At 43.8% G+C, this 20,250-nt stretch overlaps 1 protein-coding gene across 2 annotated transcripts in view; it reads right to left on the bottom strand.

Moving 5' to 3' along the window:
- The window catches only part of LOC137546849 (C4b-binding protein alpha chain-like), an 865,201-nt gene that overhangs the window by 135,248 nt on the left and 709,703 nt on the right, over positions 1-20,250 (bottom strand). The gene's annotated exons all lie outside the window — the stretch shown is intronic.

Raw genomic sequence — 20,250 nt, 5'->3', positions numbered from 1 at the left:
TGGGTTTTTTGGGTGCCCTTGGAGGATTGTGCCTTTTTTGTTTTAGTTGGAGGTTTGCTGCGGGTGGTGGTAGCAACTGAAGACGCAGGCTGTGGCTCCTGCCTTCCACGCCCTATGCTGGCCGCCTTGCTGCTGCCGCGCCTCTGCGCCTGAGATGCCTCCTCCTCCTCCAATGACGAGTTGCCTTCAACCAACTGTGCTGGTTGTACTGGTGGCACATAGGAAGGATCCGGCAAGTCATCATCATCATCATCATCCACAAACATATCCTGTGAGCCCGCCTGAACCAACTCCTCTACCCCAACATCCCCTGCATCACGCCCCTCCTCCTCAGCGCCAACCACAAACTTCTGCATCTGTAAGTCCTCCTCCTCCTTGCATTGCCCCATCATCTCCAACTCATACGTCTCCAAAACATCCCTGTACATGGTCACAGTATCAGGGGAGAAGAGCGTGCTCATTGAGGGCAGGCTGGTCGATGAGGTCACCGTGACCATGGCCTCAAACGCTGGTGGAGGCCTGCTGCGGACCGGAGTGCTGGTGGTGGAGCACTGGTCTCGCTGGTGCTGGAGGCCTGGCTGGAAACGGTGGCTTCCTGCTCCGCCATCATTTCCACCACAGCCTGCACCTGACTCTCCACAATGGGCCGTGGGCGATGACCCATCTCAAAGATGGGCGCAACGCGCTGCTGTTGCGCCTCTGCTCCCTCCTCCACAACTCTGCGGTCAGTGGCTGGCGGCGGACCAGTCACAGACCTGCTGCTGCTGGCAGTTGATTAAGTGTAAAAGGGCCCTTAGGGTTGTAAGATTTGTGAATTTAAATGCCCCAAAACAGCACAATTTAGATCTAATAGTAATGGGAAATGTGGTTAATGTCATTGTCTGCCAATGCGGCCTTCATTATGTGAATCGCATGGGCCGAATGCTTAAGACTAGATTTTCTGAGCATATAGCCAATATCAGAAATAAAGTGGCTTCCCGTAGTGTTTCAGATCACTTTGAAAAAAAGCATGGGAGAGATCCCAGGGGTATAAAAGTATTTGGGGTGGAAAAGATGTCCCTCCATTGGGTGGATGGAAAGCTTATTAAGAAGCTATCCCAATGCGAGATCTAATGAATTTACCATCTTAACACTCTCCAACCAATGCGCTTGAATATGTAATTGATTTAAATAGTATACATGACAATAGAGCAACAAAAAACAATCCATGGTCATGGAAATCAAACTATATTGAGTAACAAAAAAATAATTCCCTGACTGACACTGTCCACAAAACACATACTGCTAGTATGAAATATAAATATTATTAAAGGACGTATCCAAAATACATTAAAAACAGAGCTTGCCACTACTCACAAGCCGGAGGCATTTACAATGAAATGTATTCATAAATGCAAACACGAATCCACAATAAATACACTTGTTTGGGATAAACTGCAGACCTAAGCTGAGACACACCTCAATACAAAATAATCTCCACATACATATAACAATGATCAATGGGAGTGCCGGAGCGAAATTCTGAATAAAGGCAGCTTACCCCTGGAAACTTCAAGATACCTCCGTGTGGTAGTGTCCCGCCGGACCTCACATGTATCGCACCTTTCAGTTGCTACCTTGGAGATAAAATAGTTAAAAAGTGGAACGCCTAATACAGTATTGGTGATGCCGTCGCAAGTGGACTCGAGGGGCGTGGCCACACCACTTTATGCGTCGCTCGTACCATGCGTACATAATGACGCTGTGCCACAAGTATGATGTTAACATTGCCAGGAGCTAACCAATCATAGGGCAAATAAAGCGGACAGCAACCGCAATAAGAAATAGATATATCATACACAAGATTTGCAGCTGACATAATAATCAATTGCTGAAATACAATATTAGAAATAATCTGAAAAACAAAGCCTCAATACAAATACATCCTGTACATAAAAATACATGGGATTGCACGATAATGGAATACAATGACATCTAGTGGTGAGAAAATTAACTACATCTGATGTTAAACATTAACCATTTATGCCGCCTAGACGTGATTGTCATGTCCAGGCGGCTGCTGCTCTGCTGCGGCGCACTCTCGTTAGCCTGGAGATTAATTAATGGGAACATAGTTGCCATTCATTGATCTAAGTCCTCGGTAGAAAGACCAACGGCTTCTTTTTAGAGGTCGCGGTCTTTTTGAGAAAAATACTAAATAAAAAAAAAAGATTTTCATAGTGGCCGTCTTGTGGCCAAATAGTAAAACTACATCTACATACTTTTTTTTAAATAAAATAAACACACATTATTACATTTAAAATTAACTGTTTACCTCCCACACCAAAAATTACCCAAATAAAATTAATTTAATGAAAAAAAAATACAATAAAAAAAAACAAAACATAGTTACCAAAGGGTCTGAACTTTTTTAACCACTTAAGTCTATCTGGATGGATATATCCGTCCAGATAGACTGTGCTGCTGCAGCGGCACCGGGCGCGCATGCTCCAGCCGCCTTCCGTTAGCCTTGAGATCAATGAATGGGAACAAAGTCCCCGGAAGAAAAACCGACGGCCTCTTATCAGAGGCCACAGTCTTTCTGTGAAAAAAAAAGTTTCCCATCCTCTTTGTCGTTCCTGGAAGTGAGATTGTTTGCTTCCAGGACTTTTTGACTGTGGCCATCTTGTGGCCATATAGTAAAACTACACCCACATACTTTTTTTTATTAAATATATACATTATATTACATTTAAAATTAAAGAGACACTGAAGCGAAAAAAATATATAGGATATAATGAATTGGTTGTGTACTATGAATAATTACTAGAAGATTAGCAGCAAAGAAAATATTCTCATATTTTTATTTTCAGGTATATAGTGTTTTTTCTAACATTGCATCATTCTCTAATATGTGTAGATTACACAACACTCAGCATTCAAAATGATTCTTTCAGAGCAGTCTGTGAACTAATGACCTCTCCTCTGCCAGAGGAAAAGTAAATAGTTAACTAACAGTTGAGATAATAAAAGTCAGAAAACAGCCCTCTCCACGACTTTGAAAGTCATAGAGATAATGGCTTTTTTGTATAGAGATAACAACTGGAGTTTCTTAACTCCTCCTGTACTGGAAACAATTAGACTGATGTATCGGATCTTAATGTTTTATTTCTTAGCTGTACTACACATACAAATCATAATATAGTTTTTTTTCGCTTCAGTGTCTCTTTAACTGTTTATCTACCACACCACAAATTACCCAAATAAAATTTTTAATAAAAAAATAATAAAAAACAAAAACTAACATAAATAGTTACCTACGTATAATGGCCAAAAACTGGGAAATAATTATTTTTTTCCATTTCTTTCTTAATCTTCCTGTTATTATGCATTTAGAATAAAATAATTCTTAGCAAAATGTACCACCCAAAGAAAGTCTAAATGGTGGCGGAAAAGACAAGATATTGATAATTTCAGTGTGATAAGTAGTGATAAAGTTATAGGCGAATGAATACTAGGTGAAAGTTGCTCAGATGCATAAGGTGAACAACACTGTAGACTGAAGTGGTAATATGCATGTGAAGAGGGTATAATATAAGCATTTTTCTAAATTATAAGCTTGTACATAGTGATGGACGTGAAACTGAAAAAATGCACCTTTATTTTTAAATAAAATATTGGCGCCATACATTGTGATAGGGACATAATTCAAATGGTGTAATAACTGGTACAAATGGGCAAATAAAATACATACTGTAGGTTTTAGTTATGGTAGCATGTATTATTTTAGCTATAATGGACAAAAACTGAGAAATAATGAATTTTTTCCATTTTTTCTTAATATTCCTGTTAAAATACATTTAGAAAAAAATAATTCTTAGCAAAATGTACCACCCAAAGAAAGCCTAATTGGTGGCAGAAAAAACAAGATACAGATACATTATTTGTGATAATTAGTGATAAATTATTGGCGAATGAATGGGGGGTGAAAATTGCTCTGATGCATAAGGTGAAAAATACCCAGGGCTTGAAATGGTTAAACATAATTTACTCACCACTAGATATCATTGTATTCCAATTTCCTGCAATCCCATGCATTTGTTTTTTTGTCTTGTTTTTTTTTTAAACAAATTTTATTTGGTTTTTCAAGAATTTTAACAGTCCTCTCGGGGAGTCCAAAGTAGTGAGGTTGTACAGGCATTAACACTTGCTCAAAGAGCTACACACAGTCAGGTAGAGTTTGGAAACTCCTGAAGAGAACAACCCCCCCTCCACCCCTCCACCCCTTAACAGAAAACACTCCCACCCTCACTCACCCCCCCCCACCCCCCGTCACCGTCCTATTTTTTTTTTTAACTTAACATGTCATCTTTATTGGAAATAATGCAGTGTGATACAAGGCATTGAATTAACCGCACGCAGGCGGAAAATATTTTCTTATAACAGGTTTGAGCGTTAATGAAGTGGAACAATAGAATAATATGTAGGCATTAAGAAGAGTAAGAAAGTCCAGGAGGGATATCTTTAGTTTGTAGGATGGGTTAACCAACAAGAGACATGTTATAACATAACAATATAACAGCAACCCTTACAAACAGTGAACATTATATACATTAAGCGGCCGAATACCCCACAAATCTACCCCACCCCCCCACGTCAAAGCAATGTAGTGCATGTAAAATAAAAAAAAAAAAAAAAAATCCAGTAGATAAGTCAAGTTCTACAACGTGTATAGCGTGAGTTGACCCAAGTATCCCATATAGCATGAAATTTACGTTCAGTCCCCCTACGTGTATATATGGCCTTATGGAAGGGAAGGACTAAATTCACTGCCCTCTTCCAGTCAATCAACTCAGGAACCTGTGGTTGTATCCAGTGTCTAGTAAGGACTTTGCGAGCTATATGTAGGACATTGAGGAGGAAAATTTTGGTGTACTTATTGTGGGTGTCATGAGGAACCATGTTAAGTAAGCAGAGTTTGGGGTCAAGAGCAACTGAGCAGCCCATTTTATCATTTAGGAATTTGACAATTTGCTGCCAAAAAATGTTTATCTCGGGGCAGGACCAAATCATATGGTAAAAGGTGCCCTGGGACAGGGCACATTTAGGACACAGAGGTGAGTAACCAGTTCGAAATTTGGCTAGTCTAACCGGGGTGAGGTAGGCTCGATGCATCACATAGAGACTAAGTAACCTGTCCGGAATGTGGGGGGAAACCCTAGCAGAATCTTCGAGGGCCTCCTCCCAATCTTCATCGGAGATCTCTCCAAGATCCTGCACCCACTGAGTCTTCCAGGTAAAGGCTCTACGAGTGGCACCAGACAGCATAATAGCTGCATATAACACTGATATTAACTGCCTGGGAGAGGGGCCAGTCACAAAGTTTAGTATGGCAGAGTCTGATAAAGAAGGTGGTAGCACAGTAAACTGGGCTCTGAGGGCGTGTGAAAGTTGCATGTAGTAAAACTTCATAGATACTGGAAGTTGGAATGTAGTTGCTAGTTGTTCATAAGGAACGATGGAGCCAGATTCGAGGACTTGGTATAAGTAAATGATGCCACGTTCAGACCATAGTCGACTATTAGGAAGCTTGCGAAGTTCAGGGAGGCCACGATTCTCCCATAATGGGGTGAATTTCAGAGGGGCATCTAACTCGAGGTACTTGTGTGCAGTATCCCATACCTTTAAAGTTTGGTGAAAGGTTATTGGTAGTTGCTTGGCATGGGGGGATTTTTTGGCTCCAGTAGCAATAACAGAAAGGGGATCCAAGTGACGAAGGGGGGGGATGTCATGTATAAGGGAGCATGTCCGATCTCTATTTATTGTTAGGTCATGGTATATATGTGATAATTGAGAAGCCAAATAGTATAGATGACAGTTGGGAACTGCCAGGCCCCCTAAGTCCTTTGGGTTCTGTAGGGTAGTGAGAGAGAGGCGGTGCCTCATGGAGCCCCAGATAAATTGCGTTAGGAGGGCGTTTATTTTAGAGAAAGTGACATATGGAAGATAGATCGGGGCATTCCAAGAGACGTACAGTATCTTGGGAAGGAGCACCATTTTGAATAAGTTTGCTCGGCCAGCTACATTAATGGGAAGTTTGGACCAGGCCAGGAATTTGGCAGTTATATATTGTAGTAGGGGTGACCAGTTTAAAGGGGTAAAATCTTGTGGTGTACGTGAGATCTTGATACCAAGGTATGTGATCTCTGATGCCCATTGAAGGGAGGAAGAGGCCTGAGACAGGGTTGGAGGGAACACATCAATGGGGAGAATGTAGGATTTGGACCAGTTGATGCGTAGCCCAGAGTATTGTCCGAAATTATCAATAAGGAAAAGAGCACGTTGAAGGGAGGGACCAGGGTCATTTAAGAATAAGAGCATGTCGTCGGCATATAGACTGATTTTATCAGTTTTGTTTGCTTTTGCCAGACCTAGGATTTGGGGATCTTGTCTTATTAGAGCAGCAATGGGCTCAATCGCCAAGTCAAATAAAAGGGGGGACAGTGGACAACCCTGTCTCGTGCCTCTGGATATAGGGAAGGCATCAGAGATCCAACCGTTAATTCGGATCCGGGCAAAGGGATCGGTGTAAAGGAGTTTAACCCAAGCAATAAAGCGGGGGCCGATATTAAAACGACGTAAAACAGACAGTAGGAAGTCCCATTCAATGGTGTCAAAAGCTTTGGCGGCGTCAAGGGACGCCACCACTCTAGTGCCGACATTCTCGTGTTCTACCTGCATGGCAAGAAATAGCCTTCTGATATTCAGGGAGGTTGATCTACCTGGAATAAAACCAGATTGGTCTGGGTGTACTAAGGAGGTGATTACTTTGTTCAGGCGTTGTGACAGTAGTTTAGCTAGTATTTTAACATCAGTCTGGATTAAGGAGATAGGACGATATGACTCACAGTGTAGTGGGTTCTTTCCTGGCTTTAGGATTAAGATTATTAGAGCTTCTCTCATAGAGAACGGCAGAGTGCCTATTTCCAGGGCATGATTATATAATGCTAAAAGCTTAGGGGCCAATAGGGACCTATGTTGTTTAAAGAATTCCCCTGGCAAGCCATCCGTGCCAGGAGATTTGGAGGGAGGTAGAGAAGAAATGGCGTCTTCGATTTCTTGGATTGTTATTGGAGCATCTAGAAGTGATTGGCTGGGTTCATCTAAGGAGGGAAGGGGAATGGTTTCTAAATAGGCCGCAGTTGCAAGTGTAGAGGTAGTGGAGGTTGTGGAGTAAAGAGTTTTGTAAAATGAAACAAAACGCTGCAGGATTTCAGGAGGGGAGGAAAGAGAAGAGCCCTCCTCATCCTCTATTTTAAGGATAACCTGCGGGGCAAGCATTTCCCTAGATAGTTTAGCTAGCAAGGCCCCACACTGTTCACCAAATTCATAGATTTTCTGCTTGGAAAATAGGATTTTCCGGTTTGCTTTAGCTACCAGAATCTGTTCATATGCAGCTAGTTTAGATCTATAGAGATTATTAAGGGTAGGGGAGGGGTCCGCATTGAAGTCTGAAGTGGCCTGTTGTAGTGCCAGGAGGGCTGCATGCTCATCTATGGCTGAGTTAATTTTAATGCTTTTTATTCTGGAGGAGAAGTGTTGTTTAATAAATTGTTTGAACACCTCCCAGATCGCTGTGGGTGATGCAGATTGGCCCTGTTGGTCCAGAAAGTGAGAAAGAGCCTCCTCAGAGGATTTTGACTCACTGACTTTGGCTAGCCAAAAGGGATGGAGCCGCCAGGTGGGTATTTTAGGGGGGAAAGACCAATTTAACTGGATAAGGTATGGAGAGTGGTCAGACATAAGGGAAGGGAGGAAACTTGCTTTACTTATGTTGGTAAGTAGGGAGGAGGAGACCAAAATGTAGTCCAGGCGTGAGTGGGATTTATGTGATGCAGAGTAGCACAAGAATGCCGGGGTAGAGGGATATTTCACCGACCAAGTGTCATATATGGAGACATCTTTAAGAGGATTTACCAGTTTAGTGTCCTTGTTAGTAAATGGGGTCGAGGGGGTTGGCTGGGGGATTTTATCAGTGCTGGGGTAGAAAACATAGTTAAAATCCCCGAGCCATATCGATGGGACCTGTGGGTGAAGGGCGATAAAGCTTAGTGCAAGCTTCAGTACGGCAAAAGAGAATGGAGGAGGTATATATATAGCAATAATCAAAGTGGGAACATTGTATAATAAGCAGTGCATAAAGATATATTTGCCTTCGTCATCAATAATTCGGTCGATCAGTTGAAACTGGACACTTTTAGCAAAAAACAGGGAGACACCTCTGGAGTGCGAGGAGAACATGGAGTGGAAGGACCAACCGATCCATGTACGGCGTAAAGCCATATGGAGGGTGCCGTCCAGATGTGTCTCCTGCAGTGCAATTATGTCCACATGTTGTTTGCGTAGAAAGTCCAGAGCCACCGACCTCTTAACCCTATCCCGCAGACCCCTTACATTCCAAGTCAGCAGAGAAAGGGGGGTGCTAATGGACCGGGATTGAGAAGCCATCTCGGGAGGGAATATAAGAATTGGAGAACATAGATCTTAGTTGGGGGGAGGCGGGGGCAGGGGGCCCCCGGCCGCTAGTGAGGGGGTTAGTATTGAACTTAATAGTATTACCCGACTCATAGCCCTGAACGCAGGGCCAGAGTTTCTTCCCAGAAACGAGTACCAACATAGGTATAACGAGATTTATATGTATAATCCTATAACAGACAAGGAAAATACAAAGATAACATAATACATAATAACAGAATAATGACATCTGTGGGTGCGACATCAATATATGGTGTCGCATACAGCCTTGCTCTGTACCTTACTAGGGCCACTAGATAGGTCCTGCGGCACAGGGAGCTGTATTTACCATGCTGCTTGGCGTCACCGTCCTATTTAGAATGAGTTTGAGTATTTATTTACAGGATACTCTACTTTCTGGAAGATTGGTTGCTGTGAGAGCCCTTAGCTTTTGTAGACTTATCAGATTTTTAGTTGGCCTAGTTCTCCTAGAAGATCTTTTTTCGCATACCATGAGGTGTACTTATAGGGTTTCATTATCTCTAGTATTTCAGTTCGTTTGTGGGAATATATTATGTAGTTTTTCCACATCTTAAAGAAACGTGTGGTGTATTTTTCTTTATGCATTTGAGTTTCTATATTGTCTAGGTGGAAGATATGCAGAAGCTCCTGCTTGACATCCCATATGGATGGTAGACTTGAGTAGATCCATTTATTATATATTACTTTGCGGGCAGCTATTATTATCATGTGGGCTAAGCCTGGAAGTTGTTTACAAGGTTGTCTTTGGTTTGGTTGTGCGGACTTTTCTTGTGGACTATAGTTGAATAGACATAATTGTGGTGACATAGTAAGATTAAATTTGCACATTGCTAGGACAAGATTTTGAACCTTGGCCCAAAAGATTTTTATAGGTGGGCACTCCCACAAACAGTGGAACATAGAGGCATCAGACCTAGAACATTTGGGGCAATGTGGTTGATAGTTAGCTGGTCTATCCTTATATTTAATGTTGAAGGCGTATTTCGCCCTATGTATCATTTTGAAATGTGATTCTCGCCATGTTTCGTCTGTGATAAGGGAACGGAGCAAATTATTACCTTCCAGGATGTTGTTGCTTAGGTTTTCTATCGGTAAGTCTTTAAGCCAAGCCGCAAAGCTGCCCTTCGCCTTTTTTTGTATGTATGTGTCAGCTATGTTTTTCTGGATCTCAGATAAAGACACTTTGGGTCTTTGTGGATTTAGGAATCTATCAAAATCATTTAGATTCATCACTTCGCCTATGTTGTCTACTATTTTCGATAGGTATGATTTCAGTTGAGCATAATATAAAAAATGTGTTCTAGGTATGCCATATAAGGCTCTAAGTTCTATAAATGTGAACCATCTGTTCTTTTTAAAGTACCACAGGTTTCCCAGTTTTGAGACCCCTCTTTCTTCCCAATCAAGAAAGCCTTTATGCAATATACTAGGCGGAAAGCCTGGGTGACCCCATAGAGGCATGTACTTTGAAATGCTAGCTGGTTGTTTAAACCAAATGCGTAATGCTTTCCAAGTTGCCCAGGTATCTCTTACCATTCTACTATGCTTCAGCCTGACTGGTAGGTCTTTGTATGCTGTGTGAAGGACTGCCATCGGAGACCATGGTTCCATGTATGATTTTTCCAATTCGTAGTTGGAATAAGTACTAGACTTGCATTCCCAATCTCTAATGTGTCTGAAAAGACACGCTAGATTATAAGAGCGAATATTAGGTAGATTAAGCCCACCTTTGTCCTTAGGTAATTGCAATTTAGTGTAAGCTATTCTGATTTTGCGACCTCTCCATAAAAATCTATTAAAGGATCTCTCCATCAGTTTAACATCGCTATGCTTCAGCAGGAGTGGAATTGTTTGGAGTGGGAACAATAATTTCCCGAAGCAAACTGATTTAATGACTGCGGCTCTTCCCATTAAATTTAGTGGGAGGTTTTCCCACCTTTGTAGTAGTTGGGTAATTTCCTTGAACAATGGCTTATAGTTAAGGTCATATAGGGAGTGTGGGTATCTTGATAGTTTGATGCCAAGGAACCTCACCTGTTGTTTTATGGGAACAGGGGATATAGCTGATAGTGTAGAGCGCTCAGCCCGTGTGGATAGTTGTAAGAGCTCGCTCTTTTCTAAATTTACTTTAAATCCACTGTATCTCCCTATTTTGTCAATAATGCCTAGTACCTTGCCTAATTCTTCCTGGGGTCTGGACATAAAGAGAAGCATATCATCCGAAAATACGGCTTGAGAGACCTCAGTGTTATTAATTGAGATACCTGTAATTTGTATTTGTAGAGTACGCAACAGGGGCTCTAGGGCCAAATTAAATAGGAGAGGGGATAAAGGGCAGCCTTGTCGGGTGCCCTTCTGTAGGTGTATTTTGGGGGACAAAAAGCCTGGGGTATGTATTTGAGCAGTTGGGCCATCATGTAGAGCCTTTATTAAATGTTGGAAGGGGCCAGTGATTCCCATCTGGTGAAGTACCTTCTCAAGCCACAGCCAGCGAACATTGTCAAATGCTTTTTCAGCATCTAGTAGTAATATGACATGTTCCCTGGCTGTGTCCGGATAGGCTTTAGCATGGTCCAGAACAGTGATCACTTTACGTAAATTCATGACCGCAGAGCGATTTTTGATAAATCCTGCTTGTGTTGGGCTTACCAGTTTGTGCATTAGACCCGCCAGCCTATCCGCCATGATCTTGGTAAGAATCTTGATATCTTGATTAATTAGAGATATTGGCCTATAGGCTGCCGGGTCCACTGGGTTTTTGCCCTGTTTTGGGATTAATTTGATGTGAGCCATTCTTGCTGACGGAGGCATTACCCCTTTTTGAATTATGTCGTTGAACATATTCTGCAGGGAGGGAACTACTTCTGTTTTTAACATTTTGAAAAATTCTGCCGTGAACCCATCAGGTCCTGGAGCTTTGTAATTTTTCAGGTCTTTGATAGTGTCTAGTATTTCATTCTGTGTCACTTCTGTATTTAATATTAGTAAATCTGACTCATTTAGTGAAGGCAGCTTTGCTTCCCGAATCAATGAATCAAGGACAATTGTTTGGGGTGGAATAGTTCCCTCACTGTAGAGCTGTGCGTAGTATCTCTGAAATCGATCAGCTATTTTTTGAGGGTCTGTCAAGAGTGATCCTGTTTCATCTGTTATAGAGAGAATATTATTAGATGGTTTAGAGCCTTTAATAATGTTGCTTAGCATTTTGCTCATCTTGTTTCCGAATCGCCTGAACCTAATTTCTCTATATGTTCCATTTAGTAATTCTTTGTTTTTAAGCCATTTATCCACCTCTAGTTTCTTTTTTAGCCATTGCAGTTTGTTTTCTTGATTGGGAAGAGACTGGAAATGTATCCAGGCTTCTCTGACTTCCTTGACTGCACTGGAGTATGATAAGTTAGCCTCTTTCTTTTTCCCTGCCATGTATGCAATTATTCTCCCTCTCAGTCCTACTTTCGCCGTTTCCCAGTATAGACTAGGTTGGGAGATGTGTATTTTATTATTTTCTTGAAAGTCTAACCACCATTGTTGTAGCAGACTAGCGAATTGCTCATCTGGATAAAGTTGTGTAGGGAACCTCCAGATAATGTCTGATCCCCTGGGAGTCTCATCTCTCAGAGTAAGCGTGATGGGGGTGTGGTCAGATATAACCATATCTTTTATATCAGCAACTGTAGTTCTTTGTATAATTTTGTCTGAGGTTAGAAACATGTCCAGTCTGGACCAGACATCATGTGGAGGGGAGAAGAAGGTGTAGGTTCTGTCACATGGATGAGTTAGGCGCCAAACATCCACTAATTTGGTATCTTGCATAAAAGCTGCAAGTCGATCTGACTTTTTCTGATATAGGGCTGGTGCTTTGCGGCTCCCTGATCTATCTTCCTTGGTATTGGGAACTGCATTATAATCTCCAGCAACTATCCAACTTGATGACATATCATTTAACCACTTGCCGACCGCCCCCAGCCGATGGGCGGCGGCAAAGACTGGGCCCAAACGACCGCAATACGCCCATCGGCGGGGGCGGCTGCGGGAGTGGCTATGCGGCGATCGCGTCATTCGTGACGCGATCAGCCGCCGGGGACTGGCTCCGCCCACCGCTCGTAGTAACCCGCCGGCCGTTCGGAAGCGCCGGCGGGTTACTAGCACCCGGATCGCCGCATGTACATAGTATAATAGGCTTTGTAATGTATACAAAGCCTATTATACTGGCTGCCTCCTGCCCTGGTGGTCCCAGTGTCCGAGGGACCACCAGGGCAGGCTGCAGCCACCCTAGTCTGCACCAAAGCACACTGATTTCCCCCCCCCCTGCCCCCTGATCGCCCACAGCACCCCTCAGACCCCCCCCCCCCTGCCCACCCCCAGACCACTGTTTACACCCAGTCACCCCCCTAATCACCCATCAATCACTCCCTGTCACTATCTGTAAACGCTATTTTTTTTTATCCCCCCCTCTGCCCACTGCCCCCTCCTGATCACCCCCCACCCCTCAGATTCTCCCCAGACCCCCCCCCCCGACCCACCCACCCCGTGTACTGTATGCATCTATCCCCCCTGATCACCTGTCAATCACCTGTCAATCACCCGTCAATCACCCCCTGTCACTGCTACCCATCAATCAGCCCCTAACCTGCCCCTTGCGGGCAATCTGATCACCCACCAACACCAATAGATCGCCCGCAGATCCGACATCAGATCACCTCCCAAGTGCAGTGTTTACATCTCTTCTCTCCTCTAAACACCCACTAATTACCCATCAATCACCCATCAATCACCCCCTATCACCACCTGTCACTGTTACCCATCAGATTAGACCCTAATCTACCCCTTGCGGGCACCCAATCACCCGCCCACACGCTCAGATTGCCCTCAGGCCCCCCTTTATCAATTCGCAAGTGCAATATTTACATCTGTTATTTCCTGTAATAACCCACTGATCACCTGTCAATCACCTATCAATCACCCCCTGTCACTGCCACCCATCAATCACCCCCTGTCACTGCCACCCATCAATCAGCCCCTAACCTGCCCCTTGCGGGCAATCTGATCACCCACCCACACCAATAGATCGCCCGCAGATCCGACATCAGATCACCTCCCAAATCCATCGTTTACATCTATTCTCTCCTCTAAACACCCACTAATTACCCATCAATCACCCCCTATCACCACCTGTCACTGTTACCCATCAGATTAGACCCTAATCTGCCCCTTGCGGGCACCCAATCACCCGCCCACACGCTCAGATTGCCCTCAGACCCCCCTTTATCAATTCGCCAGTGCAATATTTACATCTGTTATTCCCTGTAATAACCCACTGATCACCTGTCAATCACCTATCAATCACCCCCTGTCACTGCCACCCATCAATCACCCCGTGTCACTGCCACCCATCAATCAGCCCCTAACCTGCCCCTTGCGGGCAATCTGATCACTCACCCACACCAATAGATCGCCCGCAGATCCAACATCAGATCACCTCCCAAGTGCAGTGTTTACATCTCCTCTCTCCTCTAAACACCCACTAATTACCCATCAATCACCCCCTATCACCACCTGTCACGGGTTACCCATCAGATTAGACCCTAATCTGCCCCTTGCGGGCACCCAATCACCCGCCCACACCTCAGAACGTCCTCAGACCCCAGCCCTGATCACCTCGCTAGTGCATTGCTTGCATCTATTTCCCCCCTCTAATCACACCTTGAGACACCCATCAATCACCTCCTGTCACCCCCTAGCACACCTACCCATCAGATCAGGCCCTAATTTGCCCCGTGTGGGCTCCTGATCACTCGGCCAAACCCTCAGATCCCCCTCAGACCCCCTTCCGATCACCTCCCCAGTGCATTGATTGCATCTATTTTCCCCTCTAACCGCCCCCTGAGACACCCATCAATCACCTCCTGTCACCCCCCTAGCACTCCTATCCATCAGATCAGGCCCAAAACATCCTGTCATCTAAGAGGCCACCCTGCTTATGACCGGTTCCACAAAATTTGCCCCCTCATAGACCACCTGTCATCAAAATTTGCAGATGCTTATATCCCTGATCAGTCATTTTGAGAAATTTGGTTTCCAGACTACTCACAGTTTTGGGCCCGTAAAATGCCAGGGCAGTATAGGAACCCCACAAGTGACCCCATTTTAGAAAGAAGACACCCCAAGGTATTCTGTTAGGTGTATGATGAGTTCATAGAAGATTTTATTTTTTGTCAAAAGTTAGCGGAAATTGATATGTATTGTTTTTTTTTTCACAAAGTGTCATTTTCCGCTAACTTGTGACAAAAAATAAAATCTTCTATGAACTCACCATACCCCTAACGGAATACCTTGGGGTGTCTTCTTTCTAAAATGGGGTCACTTGTGGGGTTCCTATACTGCCCTGGCATTTTAGGGGCCCTAAACCGTGAGGAGTAGTCTAGAAAACAAATGCCTCAAAATGACCTGTGAATAGGACGTTGGGCCCCTTAGCGCACCTAGGCTGCAAAAAAGTGTCACACATGTGGTATCGCCATACTCAGGAGAAGTAGTATAATGTGTTTTGTGGTGTATTTTTACACATACCCATGCTGGGTGGGAGAAATCTCTCTGTAAATGGACAATTGTGTGTAAAAAAAATCAAAAATGTGTCATTTACATTGATATTTCTCCCACCCAGCATGGTTATATGTAAAAATACACCACAAAACACATTATACTACTTCTTCTGAGTACGGCGATACCACATGTGTGACACTTTTTTGCAGCCTAACTGTGCTAAGGGGCCCAAAGTCCAATGAGTACCTTTAGAATTTCACAGGTCATTTTGAGACATTTGGGTTCAAGACTACTCCTCACGGTTTAGGGCCCCTAAAATGCCAGGGCAGTATAGGAACCCCACAAGTGACCCCATTTTAGAAAGAAGACACCCCAAGGTATTCTGTTAGGTGTATGATGAGTTCATAGAAGATTTTATTTTTTGTCACAAGTTAGCGGAAATTGATATGTATTGTTTTTTTTTTCACAAAGTGTCATTTTCCGCTAACTTGTGACAAAAAAAAAAATCTTCTATGAACTCACCATACTCCTAACAGAATACCTTGGGGTGTCTTCTTTCTAAAATGGGGTCACTTGTGGGGTTTCTATACTGCCCTGGCATTTTAGGGGCCCTAAACCGTGAGCAGTACTCTAGAATCCAAATGCCTCAAAATAACCTGTGAATAGGACGTTAGGCCCCTTAGCGCACCTAGGTTGCAAAAAAGTGTCACACATGTGGTATCGCCGTACTCAGAAGAAGTAGTATATTGTGTTTTGGGGTGTATTTTTACACATTCCCATGCTGGGTGGGAGAAATATCTCTGTAAAAGGACAATTGTGTGTAAAAAAAATCAAACAATTGTCATTTACAGAGATATTTCTCCCACCCAGCATGGGTATGTGTAAAAATACACCCCAAAACACATTATACTACTTCTCCTGAGTACGGCGGTACCACATGTGTGGCACTTTTTTGCACCCTAAGTGCGCTAAGAGGCCCAAAGTCCAATGAGTACCTTTAGGATTTCACAGGTCATTTTGCGACATTTGGTTTCAAGACTACTCCTCACGGTTTAGGGCCCCTAAAATGCCAGGGCAGTATAGGAACCCCACAAATGACCCCATTTTAGAAAGAAGACACCCCAAGGTATTCCGTTAGGAGTATGGTGAGTTCATAGAAGATTTTATTTTTTGTCACAAGTTAGCGGAAAATGACACTTTGTGAAAAAAAAACAATTAAAATCAATTTCCGCTAACTTGTGACAAAAAAAAAAATCTTCTATGAACTCACCATCCTCCTAACGGAATACCTTGGGGTGTCTTCTTTCTAAAATGGGGTAATTTGTGGGGTTCCTATACTGTCCTGGCATTTTAGGGGCCCTAAAGCGTGAGGAGTAGTCTTGAAACGAAATTTCTCAAAATGACCTGTGAAATCCTAAAGGTACTCATTGAACTTTGGGCCCCTTAGCGCAGTTAGGGTGCAAAAAAGTGCCACACATGTGGTATCGCCGTACTCAGGAGAAGTAGTATAATGTGTTTTGGGGTGTATTTTTCCACATACCCATGCTGAGTGGGAGAAATATCTCTATAAATAGACAATTGTGTGTAAAAAAAATAAAACAATTGTCATTTACGGAGATATTTCTCCCACCCAGCATGGGTATGTGTAAAAATACACCCCAAAACACATTATACTACTTCTCCTGAGTACGGCAATACCACATGTGTGGCACTTTTTTGCAGCCTAACTGCGCTAAGGGGCCAAAAGTCCAATGAGCATCTTTAGGCTTTACAGGGGTGCTTACAATTAGGCACCCTCCAAAATGCCAGGACAGTGAACACACCCCACAAATGACCCCATTTTGGAAAGTAGACACTTCAAGGTATTCAGAGAGGAGCATAGTGAGTCCGTGGCAGATTTAATTTTTTTTTGTCGCAAGTTAGAAGAAATGGAAACTTTTTTTTCTTCTTTTTTTTGTCAGAAAGTGTCATTTTCCGCTGACTTGTGACAAAAAATAAAATCTTCTATGAACTCACCATGCCTCTCACTGAATACTTTGGGATGTCTTCTTTCCAAAATGGGGTCATTTGGGGGGTATTTGTACTATCCTGGAATTTTAGCCCCTCATGAAACCTGACAGGTGCGCAGAAAAGTCAGAGATGCTTGAAAATGGGAAAATTCACTTTTGGCACCATAGTTTGTAAACGCTATAACTTTTACCCAATCCAATAAATATACACTGAATGGTTTTTTTTTATCAAAGACATGTAGCAGAATAACTTTCGCGCTCAAATGTATAGGAAATTTTACTTTATTTGAAAAATGTCAGCACAGCAAGTTAAAAAAAGTCATTTTTTTGCCAAAATTCATGTCTTTTTTGATGAATATAATAAAAACTAAAACTCGCAGCAGCAATCAAATAGCAGCAAAAGAAAGCTGTATTAGTGACAAGAAAAGGAGGTAAAATTCATTTAGGTGGTAGGTTGTATGACCGAGCAATAAACCGTGAAAGTTGCAGTGGTCTGAATGGAGAAAAAGGCTCTGGTCCTTAAGGGGCGAAAAGACTGTGGTCCTCAAGTGGTTAAAATTAAAGAGGAGCTGTTAGGTATAAGGTCTCAGAGAAAATAAACACATATATCAGTAGCTAAAGATTGGCTGTACTTACATTACATATGCATTTCACTGTCCACGTTTGGATTTCACAGAATTTGTATATAGTATATGCAGAGATAGATGCTCCTGACAGCTCATGGCAGGCTCCATGTTTGTCTGTCAAATGTGTCGTCATGTCCTGCCTGCTTCCTGATCACAGATAAGCTGGTACTAAATAACACAGTGTGCAGTGAATATTAATGAGCCATGTGGCTAGGAACAATAGCTGACTCCTGCAGTGTACTCTGCCCGAGATTTATCAGTGCTACGCGATTACAAGCTGCTGTAACGTCTCATTAGCAGCCGAGGGGAGAGCCCCAGAATGCTTTGCAGTATGGTATGCGGCTTGCGTCTTCTTAAGAATAACAGCCTTGCTGATAAGCACACATCAAAGGTAACTGAGATTTTTATCTTCACTAATTGCTTTTGGGCTTCCTTCTAAACTGTTTAACACAGGAGAATAGAGGTTTAAATTAGCTTCTGCAGCCTGACAGTTACTCTTTAAAGCATTGATCTCTGACAAGAATGTGTCATTATCTTCATTGGGCCCATAGACATTTAGGACATTTGTAATTTCCCTTCCTGCTTGTATGCAAATTCTTATCCATCTGCCTTCCATATCAGCTTGGTGATCTATTATTGTTCCTTTGAAATTTTTATGAAAGAGCACTAAGACCCCAGCTTTTCTGTCACGTGAGGGCGAACCCAGAATTTTTCCAACCCAGTGCTTTTTCATGAAGGGGAACTGTGAGTCTGTCAGGTGTGTTTCTTGTAGTAATGCAACGTCTGTCTTTAACTTTTTAAGATGACGCAATACCATATTTCTTTTATGAGGGGATCTAAGGCCCTTCACATTCCAACTACAGAAATTTAGCCCCATGTATAAGGTTTAAGATACTTGTGGTCAGATGTAGTAAGAATTCGCATTGAGTTATCCCAACCATAACAGCAGAATTATTAATCCCTATAGGACGGTGACCCCCTGTTTCGCTGGCAAACAGTGCGAGCGAACCTAACCCTTCCCCGAACCATCTGAGTACTTTTAAATTGTATATCTTATCTATTTTCAGTATTAAAAATACCAAAACTAATATACCGTATTTTTCGGACTATAAGACGCTCCGGACTATAAGACGCACCCAGGTTTAGAGGACAAGAATCGGGGAAAAAAAATATATATACTAAACCTGATGCGAATATAGGTCGGGGCATCTTGTAGACCTTTTCCCCCAACTGCACTACACTAACCCCTGCTGTCCACCCCCAACTACATTACACTTCACTGCTTACTACACTACACTAATCCCTGCTGCACCCCCCTTACCCCAGCTAGGTTACACTTCCCTACACTACACAACACTAATCCCAGCTGCTCCTCCTTCCTTCCAGCTATGTTACACTACAACAGCAGGGAACTAACAGTGAAAGCTAAACTAAAGGACACTACAGTCACCCAGCATGCTCCATCCTGGGAGTGGGAACAGCTACAATGATCCCAGGTGATGCCCGATACCTCCCTCCCTCAGATGCACAGCGGTGGCAGCATGTTAATGTCACCCAGCATGCTCCATTGCAGGAGCGGTGACAGCTGCAGTGTGCAATGCCTTATATCCCTCTCTCTCTCTGCAGTGGCTCCAGCTGATTGGCACCCTGCTCCATGTCGGGTGCAGTGACTGCAGCAATGTCCCCGGTGATCCACCGATCCCTCCCTCCCGTGCCCGTCAGCTGCATCGTTTTGTCACTTACCCTGCTCCATCGTGGGTAAAGTGACTGCAGCAATGTCCCCGATGATCCACCGATCCCTCCCTCCCAAGCACAGCGGCTGCAGCGTTGTCCCCGATGATCCTCCGATCCCTGTATGCGCGGCTGCTTTAGATTTTGTCACGCACCCTGCTCCATCGCACGGGTGCAGTGACAGCGGTAATGTCCCGGGTTCCTTTGATCACTCCCTCCTGTGCGCGGCGGCTGCAGCCCGTTATTACTCAGTCTGGCGTGTCCCGGGAGCCGGCTCTTTTATCCACACTTTGGCAGGCATTTTACTACACTGTAGCAAAGGGGCCTTGTTTGATGAGGTCATCACGCAAGGGACCCTTAAAGCTACAATGTAGTAAAATGCCTGCCGAAGTGTGGATAAAAGAGCCGGCTCCCGGGACACGCCAGACTGAGTAATAACGGGCTGCAGCCGCCGCGCACAGGAGGGAGAGATCAAAGGAACCCGGGACATTACCGCTGTCACTGCACCCGTGCGATGGAGCAGGGTGCGTGACAAAATCTAAAGCAGCCGCGCATACAGGGATCGGAGGATCATCGGGGACAACGCTGCAGCCGCTGTGCTTGGGAGGGAGGGATCGGTGGATCATCGGGGACATTGCTGCAGTCACTTTACCCACGATGGAGCAGGGTAAGTGACAAAACGATGCAGCTGACGGGCACGGGAGGGAGGGATCGGAGGAACCAGGGACATTGCCACTGTCACTGCACCCGACATGGAGCAGGGTGCGTGACACATCAGGCTGCAGCCGCTGTGCACGGGGAGCGAGGAG

The sequence above is a fragment of the Hyperolius riggenbachi genome, chromosome 2 (genome assembly GCF_040937935.1).
Source record: "Hyperolius riggenbachi isolate aHypRig1 chromosome 2, aHypRig1.pri, whole genome shotgun sequence".
Lineage (NCBI taxonomy): Eukaryota > Metazoa > Chordata > Amphibia > Anura > Hyperoliidae > Hyperolius > Hyperolius riggenbachi.
The sequence above is the reverse complement of the archived record's forward strand: the minus strand, read 5'-3'. Positions and strand labels throughout refer to the sequence as shown.